This window comes from Eublepharis macularius, chromosome 1 (genome assembly GCF_028583425.1).
Source record: "Eublepharis macularius isolate TG4126 chromosome 1, MPM_Emac_v1.0, whole genome shotgun sequence".
Classification (NCBI taxonomy): domain Eukaryota; kingdom Metazoa; phylum Chordata; class Lepidosauria; order Squamata; family Eublepharidae; genus Eublepharis; species Eublepharis macularius.
Genome location: NC_072790.1, coordinates 5,304,359 through 5,321,261, shown reverse-complemented (window position 1 = coordinate 5,321,261; position 16,903 = coordinate 5,304,359).

The window sequence follows — 16,903 nt, the reverse complement described above, 5'->3', positions numbered from 1 at the left end:
TGTAATTCCAGTCCCCGTGCCCTTCTGGCACATCCAGGGGCCGTCCTTCCAGGCAGGGGCCTATCATTACAGTCCCCGAGACCTTCTGGCACACCCAGGGACCGTCATTCCAGCACAGAGCCTGTCGTTCCAGTCCCAGAGCACTTCTGGCACACCCAGGGGTTGTCATTCCAGCATGGGCCCTGTCAATACAATCCCCAAGCCCGTCTGGCACACCCAGGGGCCGTCATTCCAGTCAGGGGCCTGTCATTCCAGTCCCAGAGCCCTTCTGGCACTCCCAGGGGTTCTGATTCCAGCATGGGGCCTGTCATTCCAGTCCCAGAGCCCTTCTGACGCACCCAGGGCCCGTCATTCCAGTCTGGGGACTGTCATTCCAGTCCCAGAGCCCTTCTGGCACACCCAGGGGCCGTCATTCCAGCATGGGCCCTGTCAATCCAGTCCCCAAGCCCGTCTGGCACACCCAGGGGCCGTCATTCCAGTCTGGGGCCTGTCATTCCAGTCCCAGAGCCCTTCTGGCACACCCAGTGGCCGTTATTCCAGTCTGGGACCTGTCATTCCAGTCCCAAAGCCCTTCTGGCACCCCCAGAGGCCGTCATTCCAGCATGGGGCCTGTCATTCCTGTCCCCGAGCCCTTCTGTCACAACCAGAGCCCATCATTCCAGTCGGGCCTGTCATTCCAGTCCCAGAGCCCTTCTGGCACCCCCAGAGGCCGTCATTCCAGCATGGGCCTGTCATTCCAGTCCCCGAGCCCTTCTGGCACACCCAGGGGCCATCATTCCAGTCATGGGCCTGTCTTTCCAGTCTCAGCGCCCTTCTGTCACACCCAGGGCCCGTCATTCCAGTCAGGGGCCTTTCATTCCAGTCTCAGCGCTCTTCTCACACACCCAGAGGCCTTTATTCCAGTTAGGGGCCTGTCATTCCAGTCCCAGAGCACTTCTGGCACACCCAGGGCCCTTCATTCCAGTCAGGGGCCTGTCATTCCAGTCCCAGAGCCCTTCTGGCACACCCAGGGGCCGTCATTCCACCATGGGGCCTGTCAATCCAGTCCCCAAGCCCTTCTGGAACACCCAGGTGTTGTCATTCCAGTCTGGGGCCTGTCATTCCAGTCCCAGTGCCCTTCTGGCATACCAAGGGCCTGTCATTCCAGTCAGGGACCTGTCATTCCAGTTCCCGAGCCCTTCTGGCACACCCAGGGGCCATAATTCCAGTCAGGGGCCTGTCATTCCAGTCCCTGAGCCCTTCTGGCACACCCAGGGGCCGTCATTCCAGCACAGAGCCTGTCGTTCCAGTCCCAGAGCCCTTCTGGCACTCCCAGGGGTTCTGATTCCAGCATGGGGCCTGTCATTCCAGTCCCAGAGCCCTTCTGGCACACCCAGGGCCCGTCATTCCAGTCAGGAGCCTGTCATTCCAGTCCCAGATCCCTTTTGTCACACCCAGGGTCCGTTATTCCATCATAGAGCCTGTCATTCCGGTCCCAGAGCCCTTCTGGCACATCCAGGGCCCGTCATTCCAGTCAGGGGCCTGTCATTCCAGTCCCCGAGCCCTTCTGGCACACCTAGGAGCCGTCATTCCAGTCTGGGGCCTGTCATTCCAGTCCCAGAGCCCTTCTGGCACACCCAGGGGCCGTTATTCCAGTCTGGGGCCTGTCATTCCAGTCCCAGAGCCCTTCTGGCACAGCCAGGGGCCGTTGTTCCAATCAGGGGCCTGTCATTCCAGTCCCCGAGCCCTACTGGCACATCCAGGGGCCGTTATTCCAGTCAGGGGCCTGTCATTCCAGTCCCTGAGCCCTTCTGTCACACCCAGGGCCTGTCATTCTAGTCAGGGGCCTGTCATTCCAGTCCCAGAGCCCTTCTGGCACACCCAGGGCCCATCATTCCAGTCTGGGGCCTGTCATTCCAGTCCTAGAGCCCTTCTGGCACAGCCAGGGGCCGTTGTTCCAATCAGGGGCCTGTCATTCCAGTCCCCGAGCCCTACTGGCACATCCAGGGGCCATCATTCCAGTTATGGGCCTGTCATTTCAGTCCCCAAGCCCTTCTCTCACACCCAGGGCCCGTCATTCCAGTCAGGGGCCTGTCATTCCTGTCCACGAGCCCTTCTGGCACACCCAGGGACCATCATTCCTGTCAGGGGCCTGTCATTCCAGTCCCTGAGCCCTTCAGTCACACCTAGGGGCCGTCATTCCAGCACAGAGCCTGTCGTTCCAGTCCCAGAGCCCTTCTGGCACACCCAGGTGTCGTCATTCCAGTCTGGGGCCTGTCATTCCAGTCCCAGAGCCCTTCTGGCACACCCAAGACCCTTCATTCCAGTAAGGAGCCTGTCATTCCAGTCCCAGAGCCCTTCTGGCACACCCAGGGGCCTTCATTCCAGTCAGAGGGCTGTCATTCCAGTCCCAGAGCCCTTCTGGCACACCCAGGGGCCGTCATTCCAGCATGGGGCCTATCAATGCATTCCCCAAGCCCTTCTGGCACACCCAGGGGCCGTCATTCCAGTCTGGGGCCTGTCATTCCAGTCCTAGAGCCATTCTGGCACACCGAGGGCCCGTCATTCCAGTCAGGGGCCTGTCAACCCAATCCCCGAGCCCTTCTGTCATACCCAGGGGCCATCATTCCAGTCAGGGGCCTGTCATTCCAGTCCCCGAGCCCTTCTGTCACACCCAGGGGCCGTCATTCCAGTCATGGGCCTGTCATTCCAGTCTCAGCGCCCTTCTGTCACACCCAGGGCCCGTCATACCAGTCAGGGGCCTTTCATTCCAGTCTCAGCGCCCTTCTCACACACCCAGGGGCCATTAGTCCAGTCAGGGGCCTGTCATTCCAGTCCCAGAGCCCTTCTGGCACACCCAGGGCCCTTCATTCCAGTCAGGGGCCTGTCATTCCAGTCCCAGAGCCCTTCTGGCACACCCAGGGGCCGTCATTCCAGCATGGGGCCTGTCAATCCAGTCCCCAAGCCCTTCTGGCACACCCAGGTGTCGTCATTCCAGTCTGGGGCCTGTCATTCCAGTCCCAGAGCTCTTCTAGCATACCGAGGGCCCGTCGATCCAGTCAGGGGCCTGTCATTCCAGTCCCCGAGCCCTTCTGGCACACCCAGGGGCCATAATTCCAGTCAGGGGCCTGTCATTCCAGTCCCCGAGCCCTTCTGGCACACCCAGGGACCGTCATTCCAGCACAGAGCCTGTCGTTCCAGTCCCAGAGTACTTCTGGCACACCCAGGGGTTGTCATTCCAGCATGGGCCCTGTCAATCCAATCCCCAAGCCCGTCTGGCACACCCAGGGGCCGTCATTCCAATCTGGGGCCTGTCATTCCAGTCCCAGAGCCCTTCTGGCACACCTAGTGGCCGTTACTCCAGTCTGGGGCCTGTCATTCCAGTCCCAGAGCCCTTCTGCCACCCCCAGAGGCCGTCATTCCAGCATAGGGCCTGTCATTCAAGTGCCCGATCCCTTCTGTCACACCCAGGGCCCGTCATTCCAGTCAGGGGCCTGTCATTCCAGTCCCCGAGCCCTTCTGTCACAATCAGGGCCCATCATTCCAGTCAGGGGACTGTCATTCCAGTCCCAGAGCCCTTCCGGCACCCCCAGAGGCCATCATTCCAGCATAGAGCCTGTCATTCCAGTCCCAGAGCCCATCTGTTACACCCAGGGGTCGTCATTCCAGTCTGGGGCCTGTCATTCCAGTCCCAGAGCTCTTCTAGCATACCGAGGGCCCGTTGTTCCAATCAGGGGCCTGTCATTCCAGTCCCCGAGCCCTTCTGGCACATCCAGGGGCCGTTATTCCCATCAGGGGCCTGTCATTCCAGTCCCAGAGCCATTCTGTCACACCCAGGGCCCGTCATTCTAGTCAGGGACCTGTCATTCCAGTCTACGAGACCTTCTGGCACACCCCAGGGCCCATCATTCCTGTCAGGGGCCTGTCATTCCAGCCCATGAGCCCTTCTGTCACACCTAGGGGCCGTCATTCCAGCACAGAGCCTGTCGTTCCAGTCCCAGAGCCCTTCTGGCACACCCAGGTGTCGTCATTCCAAACTGGGGCCTGTCATTCCAGTCCCAGAGCCCTTCTGGCACACCCAGGACCCCTCATTCCACTCAGGAGCCTGTCATTCCAGTCCCAGAGCCCTTCTGGCACACCCAAGGCCCTTCATTCCAGTCAGGGGCCTGTCATTCCAGTCCCAGAGCCCTTCTGGCACACCCAGGGGCCGTCATTCCAGCATGGGGCCTATCAATCCAGTCCCCAAGCCCTTCTGGCACACCCAGGGGCCGTCATTCCAGTCTGGGGCCTGTCATTCCAGTCCCAGAGCCATTCTGGCACACCGAGGGCCCGTCATTCCAGTCAGGGGCCTGTCATTCCAGTCCCCGAGCCCTTCTGGAACACTCAGGGGCCGTCATTCCAGCATGGGGCCTATCATTCCAGTCCCCGAGCCCTTCTGGAACACCCAGGGGCCGTCATTCCAGCATGGGGCCTGTCAACCCAGTCCCCGAGCCCTTCTGTCAAACCCAGGGGCCATCATTCCAGTCAGGGGCCTGTCATTCCAGACCCGAGCCCTTCTGTCACACCCAGGGGCCGTCATTCCAGTCATGGGCCTGTCATTCCAGTCTCAGCGCCCTTCTGTCACACCCAGTGCCCGTCATTCCAGTCAGGGGCCTTTCATTCCAGTCTCAGCGCCCTTCTCACACACCCAGGGGCCATTAGTCCAGTCAGGGGCCTGTCATTCCAGTCCCAGAGCCCTTCTGTCACACCCGGGGGCCGTCATTCCAGCATGGGGCCTGTCAATCCAGTCCCCAAGCCCTTCTGGCACACCCAGGTGTCGTCATTCCAGTCTGGGGCCTGTCATTCCAGTCCCAGAGCCCTTCTAGCATACCGAGGGCCCGTCGATCCAGTCAGGGGCCTGTCATTCTAGTCCCCGAGCCCTTCTGGCACACCTAGTGGCCGTTACTCCAGTCTGGGGCCTGTCATTCCAGTCCCAGAGCCCTTCTGCCACCCCCAGAGGCCGTCATTCCAGTCAGGGGCCTGTCATTCCAGTCCCAGAGCCCTTCTGGCACACCCAGGGGCCATCATTCCAGTCATGGGCCTGTCATTCCAGTCCCCAAGCCCTTCTCTGACACCCAGGGCCCTTCATTCCAGTCAGGGGCCTGTCATTCCAGTCCCAGAGCCCTTCTGGCACACCCAGAGCACTTCATTCCACTCAGGGGCCTGTCATTCGAGTCCCAGAGCCCTTCTGGCACACCCAGGGTCCGTCATTCCATCATGGGGCTTATCAATCCAGTCCCCAAGCCCTTCTGGCACATCCAGGTGTCGTCATTCCAGTCTGGGGCCTGTCATTCCAGTCCCAGAGCCATTCTGGCACACCGAGGGCCCGTCATTCGAGTCAGGGGCCTGTCATTCCAGTCCCCGAGCCCTTCTGGCACACCCAGGGCCCGTCATTCCAGTCAGGAGCCTGTCATTCCAGTCCCCGAGCCATTCTGGAACACCCAGGGGCCGTCAATCCAGCATGGGGCCTGTCAATCCAGTCCCCGAGGCCTTCTGGCACACCCAGAGGCCATCATTCCAATCAGGGGCCTGTCATTCCAGGCCCCGAGCCCTTCTGTCACACCCAGGGGCCGTCATTCCAGTCATGGGCCTGTCATTCCAGTCTCAGCGCCCTTCTGTCACACCCAGGGCCCGTCATTCCAGTCAGGGGCCTTTCATTCCAGTCTCAGCGCCCTTCTCACACACCCCGGGGCGTTTATTCCAGTCAGGGGCCTGTCATTCCAGTCCCAGAGCCCTTCTGGCACACCCAGGGCCCTTCATTCCAGTCAGGGGCCTGTCATTCCACTCCCTGAGCCCTTCTGGCACACCCAGGGGCCGTCATTCCAGCATGGGGCCTGTCAATCCAGACCACGAGCCCTTCTGGCACACCCAGGCGCTGTCATTACAGTCAGCGGCCTGTCATTCCAGTCCCAGAGCCATTCTGGCACACCGAGGGCCCGTCATTCCAGTCAGGGGCCTGTCATTCCACTCCCAGAGCCCTTCTGGCACACCCAGGGCCCTTCATTCCAGTCAGGGGCCTGTTATTCCACTCCCTGAGCCCTTCTGGCACACCCAGAGGCCGTCATTCCAGCATGGGGCCTGTCAATCCAGTCCACGAGCCCTTCTGGCACACCCAGGCGCTGTCATTCCAGTCAGGGGCCTGTCAACCCAGTCCCCGAGCCCTTCTGTCAAACCCAGGGGCCATCATTCCAGTCAGGGGCCTGTCATTCCAGACCCGAGCCCTTCTGTCACACCCAGGGGCCGTCATTCCAGTCATGGGCCTGTCATTCCAGTCTCAGCGCCCTTCTGTCACACCCAGTGCCCGTCATTCCAGTCAGGGGCCTTTCATTCCAGTCTCAGCGCCCTTCTCACACACCCAGGGGCCATTAGTCCAGTCAGGGGCCTGTCATTCCAGTCCCAGAGCCCTTCTGTCACACCCGGGGGCCGTCATTCCAGCATGGGGCCTGTCAATCCAGTCCCCAAGCCCTTCTGGCACACCCAGGTGTCGTCATTCCAGTCTGGGGCCTGTCATTCCAGTCCCAGAGCCCTTCTAGCATACCGAGGGCCCGTCGATCCAGTCAGGGGCCTGTCATTCCAGTCCCCGAGCCCTTCTGGCACACCTAGTGGCCGTTACTCCAGTCTGGGGCCTGTCATTCCAGTCCCAGAGCCCTTCTGCCACCCCCAGAGGCCGTCATTCCAGTCAGGGACCTGTCATTCCAGTCCCAGAGCCCTTCTGGCACACCCAGGGGCCATCATTCCAGTCATGGGCCTGTCATTCCAGTCCCCAAGCCCTTCTCTGACACCCAGGGCCCTTCATTCCAGTCAGGGGCCTGTCATTCCAGTCCCAGAGCCCTTCTGGCACACCCAGAGCACTTCATTCCACTCAGGGGCCTGTCATTTGAGTCCCAGAGCCCTTCTGGCACACCCAGGGTCCGTCATTCCATCATGGGGCTTATCAATCCAGTCCCCAAGCCCTTCTGGCACATCCAGGTGTCGTCATTCCAGTCTGGGGCCTGTCATTCCAGTCCCAGAGCCATTCTGGCACACCGAGGGCCCGTCATTCGAGTCAGGGGCCTGTCATTCCAGTCCCCGAGCCCTTCTGGCACACCCAGGGCCCGTCATTCAAGTCAGGAGCCTGTCATTCCAGTCCCCGAGCCATTCTGGAACACCCAGGGGCCGTCATTCCAGCATGGGGCCTGTCAATCCAGTCCCCGAGGCCTTCTGGCACACCCAGAGGCCATCATTCCAATCAGGGGCCTGTCATTCCAGGCCCCGAGCCCTTCTGTCACACCCAGGGGCCGTCATTCCAGTCATGGGCCTGTCATTCCAGTCTCAGCGCCCTTCTGTCACACCCAGGGCCCGTCATTCCAGTCAGGGGCCTTTCATTCCAGTCTCAGCGCCCTTCTCACACACCCCGGGGCGTTTATTCCAGTCAGGGGCCTGTCATTCCAGTCCCAGAGCCCTTCTGGCACACCCAGGGCCCTTCATTCCAGTCAGGGGCCTGTCATTCCACTCCCTGAGCCCTTCTGGCACACCCAGGGGCCGTCATTCCAGCATGGGGCCTGTCAATCCAGTCCACGAGCCCTTCTGGCACACCCAGGCGCTGTCATTACAGTCAGGGGCCTGTCATTCCAGTCCCAGAGCCATTCTGGCACACCGAGGGCCCGTCATTCCAGTCAGGGGCCTGTCATTCCACTCCCAGAGCCCTTCTGGCACACCCAGGGCCCTTCATTCCAGTCAGGGGCCTGTTATTCCACTCCCTGAGCCCTTCTGGCACACCCAGAGGCCGTCATTCCAGCATGGGGCCTGTCAATCCAGTCCACGAGCCCTTCTGGCACACCCAGGCGCTGTCATTCCAGTCAGGGGCCTGTCATTCCAGTCCCAGAGCCATTCTGGCACACCGAGGGCCCGTCATTGAAGTCAGGGGCCTGTCATTCCAGTCCCCGAGCCCTTCTGGCACACCCAGGGCCCGTCATGCCAGTCAGTGGCCTGTCATTCCAGTCCCCAAGCCCTTCTGGAACACCCAGGGGCCGTCATTCCAGCATGGGGCCTGTGAATCCAGTCCCCGAGCCCTTCTGGCACACACAGGGGCCATAATTCCAGTCAGGGGCCTGTCATTCCAGTCCCCGAGCCCTTCTGGCACACCCAGGAGCCGTCATTCCATCATGGGGCCTATCAATCCAGTCCCCAAGTCCTTCTGGCACATCCAGGTGTCGTCATTCCAGTCTGGGGCCTGTCATTCCAGTCCCAGAGCCATTCTGGCACACCGAGGGCCCGTCATTCGAGTCAGGGGCCTGTCATTCCAGTCCCCGAGCCCTTCTGGCACACCCAGGGCCCGTCATTCCAGTCAGGAGCCTGTCATTCCAGTCCCCGAGCCCTTCAGGAACACCGAGGGGCCGTCATTCCAGCATGGGGCCTGTCAATCCAGTCCCCGAGGCCTTCTGGCACACCCAGAGGCCATCATTCCAGTCAGGGGGCTGTCATTCCAGGCCCCGAGCCCTTCTGTCACACCCAGGGGCCGTCATTCCAGTCATGGGCCTGTCATTCCAGTCTCAGCGCCCTTCTGTCACACCCAGGGCCCGTCATTCCAGTCAAGGGCCTTTCATTCCAGTCTCAGCGCCCTTCTCACACACCCCGGGGCGTTTATTCCAGTCAGGGGCCTGTCATTCCAGTCCCAGAGCCCTTCTGGCACACCCAGGGACCTTCATTCCAGTCAGGGGCCTGTCATTCCTGTCCACGAGCCCTTCTGGCACACCCAGGGCCCGTCATTCCTGTCAGGGGCCTGTCATTCCAGTCCCTGAGCCCTTCTGTCACACCTCGGGACCGTCATTCCTGCACAGAGCCTTTCGTTCCAGTCCCAGAGCCCTTCTGGCACACCCAGGGGTCGTCATTCCAGCATGGGGCCTGTCATTCCAGTCCCAGAGCCCTTCTGGCACACCCAGGGCCCATCATTCCAGTCAGGGGCCTGTCATTCCAGTCCCCGAGCCCTTCTGGCACACCTAGGGGCCGTCATTCCAGTCTGGGGTCTGTCATTCCAGTCCCAGAGCCCTTCTGGCACACCCAGGGCCCATCATTCCAGTCAGGAGCCTGTCATTCCAGTCCCAGAGCCCTTTTGTCACACCGAGGGTCCGTTATTCCATCATAGAGCCTGTCATTCCAGTCCCAGAGCCCTTCTGGCACACCCAGGGCCCGTCATTACAGTCAGGGGCCTGTCATTCCAGTCCCCGAGCCCTTCTGGCACACCTAGGAGCCGTCATTCCAGTCTGGGGCCTGTCATTCCAGTCCCAGAGCCCTTCTGGCACACCCAGGGGCCGTTATTCCAGTCTGGGGCCGGTCATTCCAGTCCCAGAGCCCTTCTGGCACAGCCAGGGGCCGTTGTTCCAATCAGGGGCCTGTTATTCCAGTCCCCGAGCCCTTCTGGCACATCCAGGGGCCGTTATTCCCGTCAGGGGCCTCTCATTCCAGTCCCAGAGCCATTCTGTCACACCCAGGGCCCGTCATTCTAGTCAGGGGCCTGTCATTCCAGTCCCCGAGCCCTTCTGGCACACCTAGGAGCCGTCATTCCAGTCTGGGGCCTGTCATTCCAGTCCCAGAGCCCTTCTGGCACACCCAGGGGCCGTTATTCCAGTCTGGGGCCGGTCATTCCAGTCCCAGAGCCCTTCTGGCACAGCCAGGGGCCGTTGTTCCAATCAGGGGCCTGTCATTCCAGTCCCCGAGCCCTTCTGGCACATCCAGGGGCCGTTATTCCAGTCAGGGGCCTGTCATTCCAGTCCCAGAGCCATTCTGTCACACCCAGGGCCCATCATTCTAGTCAGGGGCCTGTCATTCCAGTCTACGAGACCTTCTGGCACACCCAGGGCCCATCATTCCTGTCAGGGGCCTGTCATTCCAGCCCATGAGCCCTTCTGTCACACCTAGGGGCCGTCATTGCAGCACAGAGCCTGTCGTTCCAGTCCCAGAGCCCTTCTGGCACACCCAGGTGTCGTCATTCCAAACTGGGGCCTGTCATTCCAGTCCCAGAGCCCTTCTGGCACACCCAGGACCCCTCATTCCACTCAGGAGCCTGTCATTCCAGTCCCAGAGCCCTTCTGGCACACCCAAGGCCCTTCATTCCAGTCAGGGGCCTGTCATTCCAGTCCCAGAGCCCTTCTGGCACACCCAGGGGCCGTCATTCCAGCATGGGGACTATCAATCCAGTCCCCAAGCCCTTCTGGCACACCCAGGGGCCGTCATTCCAGTCTGGGGCCTGTCATTCCAGTCCCAGAGCCATTCTGGCACACCGAGGGGCCGTCATTCCAGCATGGGGCCTGTCAACCCAGTCCCCGAGCCCTTCTGTCAAACCCAGGGGCCATCATTCCAGTCAGGGGCCTGTCATTCCAGACCCGAGCCCTTCTGTCACACCCAGGGGCCGTCATTCCAGTCATGGGCCTGTCATTCCAGTCACAGCGCCCTTCTGTCACACCCAGTGCCCGTCATTCCAGTCAGGGGCCTTTCATTCCAGTCTCAGCGCCCTTCTCACACACCCAGGGGCCATTAGTCCAGTCAGGGGCCTGTCATTCCAGTCCCAGAGCCCTTCTGGCACACCCGGGGGCCGTCATTCCAGCATGGGGCCTGTCAATCCAGTCCCCAAGCCCTTCTGGCACACCCAGGTGTCGTCATTCCAGTCTGGGGCCTGTCATTCCAGTCCCAGAGCCCTTCTAGCATACCGAGGGCCCGTCGATCCAGTCAGGGGCCTGTCATTCCAGTCCCCGAGCCCTTCTGGCACACCTAGTGGCCGTTACTCCAGTCTGGGGCCTGTCATTCCAGTCCCAGAGCCCTTCTGCCACCCCCAGAGGCCGTCATTCCAGTCAGGGGACTGTCATTCCAGTCCCAGAGCCCTTCTGGCACACCCAGGGGCCATCATTCCAGTCATGGGCCTGTCATTCCAGTCCCCAAGCCCTTCTCTGACACCCAGGGCCCTTCATTCCAGTCAGGGGCCTGTCATTCCAGTCCCAGAGCCCTTCTGGCACACCCAGAGCACTTCATTCCACTCAGGGGCCTGTCATTCGAGTCCCAGAGCCCTTCTGGCACACCCAGGGTCCGTCATTCCATCATGGGGCCTATCAATCCAGTCCCCAAGCCCTTCTGGCACATTCAGGTGTCGTCATTCCAGTCTGGGGCCTGTCATTCCAGTCCCAGAGCCATTCTGGCACACCGAGGGCCCGTCATTCGAGTCAGGGGCCTGTCATTCCAGTCCCCGAGCCCTTCTGGCACACCCAGGGCCCGTCATTCCAGTCAGGAGCCTGTCATTCCAGTCCCCGAGCCATTCTGGAACACCCAGGGGCCGTCATTCCAGCATGGGGCCTGTCAATCCAGTCCCCGAGGCCTTCTGGCACACCCAGAGGCCATCATTCCAATCAGGGGCCTGTCATTCCAGGCCCCGAGCCCTTCTGTCACACCCAGGGGCCGTCATTCCAGTCATGGGCCTGTCATTCCAGTCTCAGCGCCCTTCTGTCACACCCAGGGCCCGTCATTCCAGTCAGGGGCCTTTCATTCCAGTCTCAGCGCCCTTCTCACACACCCCGGGGCGTTTATTCCAGTCAGGGGCCTGTCATTCCAGTCCCAGAGCCCTTCTGGCACACCCAGGGCCCTTCATTCCAGTCAGGGGCCTGTCATTCCACTCCCTGAGCCCTTCTGGCACACCCAGGGGCCGTCATTCCAGCATGGGGCCTGTCAATCCAGTCCACGAGCCCTTCTGGCACACCCAGGCGCTGTCATTACAGTCAGGGGCCTGTCATTCCAGTCCCAGAGCCATTCTGGCACACCGAGGGCCCGTCATTCCAGTCAGGGGCCTGTCATTCCAGTCCCAGAGCCATTCTGGCACACCGAGGGCCCGTCATTCCAGTCAGGGGCCTGTCATTCCAGTCCCCGAGCCCTTCTGGCACACCCAGGGCCCGTCATGCCAGTCAGTGGCCTGTCATTCCAGTCCCCAAGCCCTTCTGGAACACCCAGGGGCCGTCATTCCAGCATGGGGCCTGTGAATCCAGTCCCCGAGCCCTTCTGGCACACACAGGGGCCATAATTCCAGTCAGGGGCCTGTCATTCCAGTCCCCGAGCCCTTCTGGCACACCCAGGGGCCGTCATTCCAGCACAGATCCTGTCGTTCCAATCCCAGAGCCCTTCTAGAACACCCAGGGGTTGTCATTCCAGCATGGGGTCTTTCATTCCTGTTCCCGAGCCCTTCTGGCACACCCTGGGGCCGTCATTCCATTCTGGGGCCTGTCATTCCAGTCCCCGAGCCCTTTTGGCACACCCAGGGGCCGACATTCCAGTCTGGGTGCTTTCAATCAAGTCCCCAAGCCCTTCTGGCACACCCAGGGGCCGTCATTCCAGTCTGGGGCCTGTCATTCCAGTCCCAGAGCCCTTCTGGCACACCCAGTGGCCGTTATTCCAGTCTGGGGCCTGTCATTCCAGTCCCAGAGCCCTTCCGGCACCCCCAGAGGCCGACATTTCAGCATGGGGCCTGTCATTCCAGTCCCCGAGCCCTTCTGTCACGCCCAGGGCCCGTCATTCCAGTCAGGGGCCTGTCATTCCAGTCCCAGAGCCCTTCTGTGACACCTAGGGTCCGTCATTCCATCATAGAGCCTGTCATTCCAGTCCCAGAGCCCTTCTGCCACCCCCAGAGGCCGTCATTCCAGCATGGGGCCTGTCATTCAAGTGCCCGATCCCTTCTGTCACACCCAGGGCCCGTCATTCCAGTCAGGGGCCTGTCATTCCAGTCCCCGAGCCCTTCTGTCACAACCAGGGCCCATCATTCCAGTCAGGGGACTGTCATTCCAGTCCCAGAGCCCTTCCGGCACCCCCAGAGGCCATCATTCCAGCATGGGGCCTATCATTCCAGTCCCCGAACCCTTCTGTCACACCCAGGGCCCGTCATTCCAGTCAGGGGCCTGTCATTCCAGTCCCAGAGCCCTTCTGTCACACCCAGGGTCCGTCATTCCAGCATAGAGCCTGTCATTCCAGTCCCAGAGCCCATCTGTCACACCCAGGGGTCGTCATTCCAGTCAGGGGCCTGTCATTCCAGTCCCAGAGCCCTTCTGGCACACCCAGGGCCCGTCATTCCTGTCAGGGGCCTGCCATTCCAGTCCCAGAGCCCTTCTGGCACACCCAGGGGCCATCATTCCAGCATGGGGCCTGTCAATCCAGTCCCAGAGCCCTTCTGGCACACCCAGAGGCCATCATTCCAGTCAGGGGACTGTCATTCCAGTCCCCAAGCCGTTCTCTCACACCCAGGGCCCTTCATTCCAGTCAGGGGCCTGTCATTCCAGTCCCCGAGCCCTTCTGGCACACCGAGGGCCCATCATTCGAGTCAGGGGCCTGTCGTTCCAGTCCCAGAGCCCTTCTGGCACACCCAGGGGTCGTCATTCCAGTCATGGGCCTGTCTTTCCAATCCCAGAGCCCTTCTGGCACACCCAGGGCCCTTCATTCCAGTCAGGGGCCTGCCATTCCAGTCCCAGAGCCCTTCTGGCACACCCAGGGCCCTTCATTCCAGTCAGGGGCCTGTCATTCCAGTCCCAGAGCCCTTCTGGCACACCCAGGGGCCATCATTCCAGCATGGGGCCTGTCAATCCAGTCCACGAGCCCTTCTGGCACACCCTGGCGCCGTCATTGCAGTCAGGGGCCTGTCATTCCAGTTCCCAAGCCCTTCTCTCACACCCAAGGCCCTTCATTCCAGTCAGGGGCCTGTCATTCCAGTCCCCGGGCCCTTCTGGCACACCCAGGACCCATCATTCCTGTCAGGGGCCTGTCATTCCAGTCCCTGAGTCCTTCTGTCACACCTAGGGGCCGTCATTCCAGCACAGATCCTGTCGTTCCAGTCTCAGAGCCCTTCTGGCACACCCAGTGGTCGTCATTCAAGCATGGGGCCTGTCATTCCAGTCCCAGAGCCCTTCTGGCACACCCAGGGCCCATCATTCCAGTCAGGGGCCTGTCATTCCAGTCCCCGAGCCCTTCTGGCACACCTAGGGGCCGTCATTCCAGTCTGGGGTCTGTCATTCCAGTCCCAGAGCCCTTCTGGCACACCCAGGGCCCATCATTCCAATCAGGGGCCTGTCATTCCAGTCCACGAGCCCTTCTGGCACACCCAGGGGCCGTCACTCCAGCATGGGGCCTGTCAATCCAGTACCCAAACCCTTCTGTCACACCCAGGGCCCGTCATTCCAGTCAGGGGCCTGTCATTCCAGTCCCAGAGCCCTTCTGGCACACCCAGTGGCCGTTATTCCAGTCTGGGGCCTGTCATTCCAGTCCCAGAGCCCTTCTGGCACACGCAGGGACCATCATTCCAGTCAGGGGTCTGTCATTCCAGTCCCAGAGCCCTTCTGGCACCCCCAGAGGCCGTCATTCCAGCATGGGGCCTGTCATTCCAGTCCCCGAGCCCTTCTGGCACACCCAGGGCCCTTCCTTCCAGTCAGGGGCCTGTCATTCCAGTCCCCGAGCCCTTCTGTCACAACCAGGGCCTGTCATTCCAGTCTGGGGCCTGTCATTCCAGTCCCAGAGCCCTTCTGGCACACCCAGGGGCCATCATTCCAGTCAGGGCCTGTCATTCCAGTCCCAGAGCCCTTCTGGCACCCCCAGAGGCCGTCATTCCAGCATGGGCCTGTCATTCCAGTCCCCGAGCCCTTCTGTCACACCCAGGGCCCGTCATTCCAGTCAGGGGCCTGTCATTCCAGTCCCCGAGCCATTCTGGCACACCGAGGGCCCGTCATTCCAGTCAGGGGCCTGTCATTCCAGTCCCAGAGCCCTTCTGGCACACCCAGGGGCCATCATTCCAGTCATGGGCCTGTCATTCCAGTCCCCAATCCGTTCTCTGACACCCAGGGCCCGTCATTCCAGTCAGGGGCCTGTCATTCCAGTCCCCGAGCCCTTCTGGAACACCCAGGGGCCGTCATTCCAGCATGGGGCCTATCATTCCAGTCCCCGAGCCCTTCTGGAACACCCAGGGGCCGTCATTCCAGCATGGGGCCTGTCAACCCAGTCCCCGAGCCCTTCTGTCAAACCCAGGGGCCATCATTCCAGTCAGGGGCCTGTCATTCCAGACCCGAGCCCTTCTGTCACACCCAGGGGCCGTGATTCCAGTCATGGGCCTGTCATTCCAGTCTCAGCGCCCTTCTGTCACACCCAGTGCCCGTCATTCCAGTCAGGGGCCTGTCATTCCAGTCCCCGAGCCCTTCTGGCACACCTAGGAGCCGTCATTCCAGTCTGGGGCCTGTCATTCCAGTCCCAGAGCCCTTCTGGCACACCCAGGGGCCGTTATTCCAGTCTGGGGCCGGTCATTCGAGTCCCAGAGCCCTTCTGGCACAGCCAGGGGCCGTTGTTCCAATCAGGGGCCTGTCATTCCAGTCCCCGAGCCCTTCTGGCACATCCAGGGGCCGTTATTCCCGTCAGGGGCCTGTCATTCCAGTCCCAGAGCCATTCTGTCACACCCAGGGCCCGTCATTCTAGTCAGGGGCCTGTCATTCCAGTCTACGAGACCTTCTGGCACACCCAGGGCCCATCATTCCTGTCAGGGGCCTGTCATTCCAGCCCATGAGCCCTTCTGTCACACCTAGGGGCCGTCATTCCAGCACAGAGCCTGTCGTTCCAGTCCCAGAGCCCTTCTGGCACACCCAGGTGTCGTCATTCCAAACTGGGGCCTGTCATTCCAGTCCCAGAGCCCTTCTGGCACACCCAGGACCCCTCATTCCACTCAGGAGCCTGTCATTCCAGTCCCAGAGCCCTTCTGGCACACCCAAGGCCCTTCATTCCAGTCAGGGGCCTGTCATTCCAGTCCCAGAGCCCTTCTGGCACACCCAGGGCCCTTCATTCCAGTCAGGGGCCTGTCATTCCAGTCCCAGAGCCCTTCTGGCACACCCAGGGGCCATCATTCCAGCATGGGGCCTGTCAATCCAGTCCACGAGCCCTTCTGGCACACCCTGGCGCCGTCATTGCAGTCAGGGGCCTGTCATTCCAGTTCCCAAGCCCTTCTCTCACACCCAGGGCCCTTCATTCCAGTCAGGGGCCTGTCATTCCAGTCCCCGGGCCCTTCTGGCACACCCAGGACCCATCATTCCTGTCAGGGGCCTGTCATTCCAGTCCCAGAGTCCTTCTGTCACACCTAGGGGCCGTCATTCCAGCACAGATCCTGTCGTTCCAGTCTCAGAGCCCTTCTGGCACACCCAGTGGTCGTCATTCAAGCATGGGGCCTGTCATTCCAGTCCCAGAGCCCTTCTGGCACACCCAGGGCCGGTCATTCCAATCAGGGGCCTGTCATTCCAGTCCACGAGCCCTTCTGGCACACCCAGGGGCCGTCAGTCCAGCATGGGGCCTGTCAATCCAGTACCCAAACCCTTCTGTCACACCCAGGGCCCGTCATTCCAGTCAGGGGCCTGTCATTCCAGTCCCAGAGCCCTTCTGGCACACCCAGTGGCCGTTATTCCAGTCTGGGGCCTGTCATTCCAGTCCCAGAGCCCTTCTGGCACACGCAGGGACCATCATTCCAGTCAGGGGTCTGTCATTCCAGTCCCAGAGCCCTTCTGGCACCCCCAGAGGCCGTCATTCCAGCATGGGGCCTGTCATTCCAGTCCCCGAGCCCTTCTGTCACACCCAGGGACCGTCATTCCAGTCAGGGGCCTGTCATTCCAGTCCCCGAGCCCTTCTGGCACACCCAGGGCCCTTCCTTCCAGTCAGGGGCCTGTCATTCCAGTCCCCGAGCCCTTCTGTCACAACCAGGGCCTGTCATTCCAGTCTGGGGCCTGTCATTCCAGTCCCAGAGCCCTTCTGGCACACCCAGGGGCCATCATTCCAGTCAGGGGCCTGTCATTCCAGTCCCAGAGCCCTTCTGGCACCCCCAGAGGCCGTCATTCCAGCATGGGCCTGTCATTCCAGTCCC